The sequence below is a fragment of the Megalopta genalis genome, chromosome 9 (genome assembly GCF_051020955.1).
Source record: "Megalopta genalis isolate 19385.01 chromosome 9, iyMegGena1_principal, whole genome shotgun sequence".
Classification (NCBI taxonomy): domain Eukaryota; kingdom Metazoa; phylum Arthropoda; class Insecta; order Hymenoptera; family Halictidae; genus Megalopta; species Megalopta genalis.
Genome location: NC_135021.1, coordinates 4,215,001 through 4,220,000, shown reverse-complemented (window position 1 = coordinate 4,220,000; position 5,000 = coordinate 4,215,001). Strand labels below are relative to the sequence as shown.

Sequence of the window (5,000 nt, the reverse complement as noted above, 5' to 3'; positions counted from 1 at the left end):
CCAGGGAACTATACAATATGTATATATAAAATGGACAAAATTTAAATCCTTTTCCATCGTCGCCTGTTTCATATATATATGTCAGGTCGACACACCATTTTTCTCTTTCAAATATGTACAAGTTTTGCCACATTCCGCGCTTGTAACATATCTTCTTTAACGCTCAATTTCTTTCATTTTTCTACCATACAGATATTTTACCGTACGCCCAAAAACGTACGTATTATATTTTTGTTCTATCATAAAATCACATTTTTCTACGTACGCCAGCTTCGTACGTTTCTATCTTTGCCTTCATAAAATCACAAGATAATTTTATCTTCAAGAGTCTCGCTATTAACATCTTGTAAGATAAATGTACGTCCCAGCTAAAACGTACAAATACTTCAAGTTAAGTAATAATATATCATCGCTATTGACAAATTTTTAAGATCCAAGACACAGTTCTCTCTATATGTTTTAATATTTTTTATGTACTCAAATATATTCAAAGGAAAAAGTACATGGGTGATGCCATAGTCGTGGAAGCGCGTACGCTCACGCTGATCTTCTGACCGCCGGAAGCACGAAACCTCTGATCTGGGCAAAATCGGCAAGCCGAGGAAGAACGGACAGGACACATGCTGGACTGGCGAGAAAGCGTGTTCTTCCGCTCGCGCTAGGCATTTCGATTTCTGACACCTCTTGATTTAAAAAATCAGTTTTTTGATAGTTTTCTCTCTCCACTGGGCTATTTCATTTTAGCCACAGTTTTCAATTGGTACGATTTGCTTCCAAATCTTACAGATGCATTTTAAAAAATTTTTCCATCGCTCGGACAGAAGAGTCGATTGCTCAGTGAGTACGAGTATACATACAAAGTGCATACGGGTAACCAACCCCGTAGGGCTTGCCACATATGGGCCATTCGGTCAAAGACACCGACCCGTGGCCACGCTGTGTGGAGAAAAGTCCGTAACGTAAACGGCACGAAACAGTCAGGACCGAAGCCCCGAAGGAGCTCTGAGACAGCTTCTCGACCGAGATCGTAGAATTGGCCCAAAACCCGCTCTGCTCCGTCCGCCTCGCACGGACCGTGTATCTCTTATAGATACCGAACGGCCGGCAAGGACGCCGGCGCCGCCGGCCGAATAGCACGCGCGCTTATGAGTGTAAACCGCTGCGGCAACAGACCGCCCGGCCGTGCTGTTGTAACATAGCGCGTGAACGAACGAAAAAAATTTTTATAGTAAACATTAAAATAAATTACACTACCGTAAACTAGACAAAAAATTACACATTTTTTCCCAATATGAAAATTTTCACAAACTTTTTAAAGTCCCATCGCATCGAGTAAACTTTTTTAATAACGCGTCCGCACGATTCTAAATGCTTAATCCATATGTGAAATCGTTCACTGATCACGAATATCGCATTTAAAAAAATTACAAAAATTTATTTTTCAAAATAATCAAAAAAAACCGAAAAATCACAAGAGTAAAGTACCATTATTTTAAACAACATGTCGTTCTAAATGCTTAATCCCTATGTAAAAAAGTTATTTAAGCAAGAATATGTAATCGAAAAAAATTAGAAAAATTTATTTTAGCCGTAAATCGAAAATAATGGGGACACCGGAGCTGTTCGAAGCGCCGAGACGCGCCGCGTACGGCCGAATATTTTCTAAGTCCCAACGTACCGATCAAGAGTAAAGTACCATTTTCCTACATTAGATTTCGTTCTAAATGCTTAATCCCTATGTAAAAACGTTAGTTAAGCAAGAATATCGTATTTTTAAAAAAATCTAATGATAGGATTTTCCAGAAAATTGAAAAAACCGAAAAATGTCAAGAGTAAAGTGCCATTTTCTGACATTAGATTTCGTTCTAAATGCTTAATCCCTATGTAGAAACGTTAGTTAAGCAAGAATATCGTATTTTTAAAAAAATCTAATGATAGGATTTTTCAGAAAATTGAAAAAACCGTAAAATGTCAAGAGTAAAGTGCCATTATTTTAAACAATGTATCGTTCTAAATGCTTAATCCCTATGTAAAAAAGTTATTTAAGCAAGAATATGTTATTGAAAAAAATTAGAAAAATTTATTTTAGCCGTAAATCGAAAATAATGGGGACACCGGAGCTGTTCGAAGCGCCGAGACGCGCCGCGTACGGCCGAATATTTTCAAAGTCCCAACGTACCGGTCAAGAGTAAAGTACCATTTTCCTACATTAGATTTCGTTCTAAATGCTTAATCCCTATGTAAAAACGTTAGTTAAGCAAGAATATCGTATTTTTAAAAAAATCTAATGATAGGATTTTCCAGAAAATTGAAAAAACCGAAAAATGTCAAGAGTAAAGTGCCATTTTCTGACATTAGATTTCGTTCTAAATGCTTAATCCCTATGTAGAAACGTTAGTTAAGCAAGAATATCGTATTTTTAAAAAAATCTAATGGTAGGATTTTTCAGAAAATTGAAAAAACCGTAAAATGTCAAGAGTAAAGTGCCCTTATTTTAAACATTATATCGTTCTAAATGCTTAATCCCTATGTAAAAAAGTTATCTAAGCAAGAATATGTTATTGAATAAAATGAGAAAAATTTATTTTAGCCGTAAATCGAAAATAATGGGTCGAGCGAATCGGTCGATTGCGCCGAGACGCGCTATGATGCAACAGACGAGCGATTGGAACGCCCGAATATTTTCAAAGTCCCAACGTACCGGTCAAGAGTAAAGTACCATTTTCCTACATTAGATTTCGTTCTAAATGCTTAATCCCTATGTAAAAACGTTAGTTAAGCAAGAATATCGTATTTTTAAAAAAATCTAATGATAGGATTTTCCAGAAAATTGAAAAAACCGAAAAATGTCAAGAGTAAAGTGCCATTTTCTGACATTAGATTTCGTTCTAAATGCTTAATCCCTATGTAGAAACGTTAGTTAAGCAAGAATATCGTATTTTTAAAAAAATCTAATGGTAGGATTTTTCAGAAAATTGAAAAAACCGTAAAATGTCAAGAGTAAAGTGCCCTTATTTTAAACATTATATCGTTCTAAATGCTTAATCCCTATGTAAAAAAGTTATCTAAGCAAGAATATGTTATTGAATAAAATGAGAAAAATTTATTTTAGCCGTAAATCGAAAATAATGGGTCGAGCGAATCGGTCGATTGCGCCGAGACGCGCTATGATGCAACAGACGAGCGATTGGAACGCCCGAATATTTTCAAAGTCCCAACGTACCGGTCAAGAGTAAAGTACCATTTTCCTACATTAGATTTCGTTCTAAATGCTTAATCCCTATGTAAAAACGTTAGTTAAGCAAGAATATCGTATTTTTAAAAAAATCTAATGATAGGATTTTCCAGAAAATTGAAAAAACCGAAAAATGTCAAGAGTAAAGTACCATTTTCCTACATTAGATTTCGTTCTAAATGCTTAATCCCTATGTAAAAACGTTAGTTAAGCAAGAATATCGTATTTTTAAAAAAATCTAATGATAGGATTTTCCAGAAAATTGAAAAAACCGAAAAATGTCAAGAGTAAAGTGCCATTTTCTGACATTAGATTTCGTTCTAAATGCTTAATCCCTATGTAGAAACGTTAGTTAAGCAAGAATATCGTATTTTTAAAAAAATCTAATGATAGGATTTTCCAGAAAATTGAAAAAACCGTAAAATGTCAAGAGTAAAGTGCCCTTATTTTAAACAATGTATCGTTCTAAATGCTTAATCCATATGTAAAAAAGTTATTTAAGCAGGAATATGTTATTGAATAAAATGAGAAAAATTTATTTTAGCCGTAAATCGAAAATAATGGATCGAGCGAATCGGTCGATTGCGCCGAGACGCGCTATGATGCAACAGACGAGCGATTGGAACGCCCGAATATTTTCAAAGTCCCAACGTACCGATCAAGAGTAAAGTACCATTTTCCTACATTAGATTTCGTTCTAAATGCTTAATCCCTATGTAAAAACGTTAGTTAAGCAAGAATATCGTATTTTTAAAAAAATCTAATGATAGGATTTTCCAGAAAATTGAAAAAACCGAAAAATGTCAAGAGTAAAGTGCCATTTTCTGACATTAGATTTCGTTCTAAATGCTTAATCCCTATGTAGAAACGTTAGTTAAGCAAGAATATCGTATTTTTAAAAAAATCTAATGGTAGGATTTTTCAGAAAATTGAAAAAACCGTAAAATGTCAAGAGTAAAGTGCCCTTATTTTAAACATTATATCGTTCTAAATGCTTAATCCCTATGTAAAAAAGTTATCTAAGCAAGAATATGTTATTGAATAAAATGAGAAAAATTTATTTTAGCCGTAAATCGAAAAAAAGACTGTTCGTTTCTCTGTCTCACTCGCGCGATCGAAGTATTGATGTTTCCCGGCAAAGTAATGGGATATTAATTAAACTTTATACACGAAATTACTCGTTTTGATCCCCGCTACACAGCCGTATACTTTTTATAATTTTGTGGAATCGGGAACCTTGAAATATTTAACATAACGCGGATCGACTGTCTCTGTCTCTTTCTAGATCGGAATAATCGATGTTTCCCGGCAAACTATTGGGAGATTAATTAAACTTTATACATGAAATTACTCGTTTTGGTCCCCGCTACACAGCCGTATACTTTTTATAATTTTGTGGAATCGGGAACCTTGAAATATTTAACATAACGCGGATCGACTGTCTCTGTCTCTTTCTAGATCGGAATTATCGATGTTTCCCGGAAAACTATTCGGAGATTAATTAAACTTTATACACGAAATTACTCGTTTTGATCCCCGCTACACAGCCGTATACTTTTTATAATTTTGTGGAATCGGTAACCTTGAGATATTTAACATAACGCGGATCGACTGTCTCTGTCTCTTTCTAGATCGGAATTATCGATGTTTCCCGGCAAACTATTGGGAGATTATTTAAACTTTATACATGAAATTACTCGTTTTGATCCCCGCTACACAGCCGTATACTTTTTATAATTTTGTGGAATCGGTAACCTGGAGATAT

At 34.7% G+C, this 5,000-nt stretch overlaps 1 non-coding gene across 1 annotated transcript in view; it reads right to left on the bottom strand.

The window, feature by feature from the left end:
• LOC143260103 (small subunit ribosomal RNA) overlaps positions 1 to 7 on the bottom strand; it is a 1,921-nt gene extending 1,914 nt beyond the window's left edge. The window contains exon 1 of the ribosomal RNA XR_013034193.1: positions 1 to 7. This exon is cut by the window's left edge and continues 1,914 nt beyond it. This is a non-coding gene — a ribosomal RNA (small subunit ribosomal RNA).
• Positions 8 to 5,000: the final 4,993 nt, after the last annotated feature.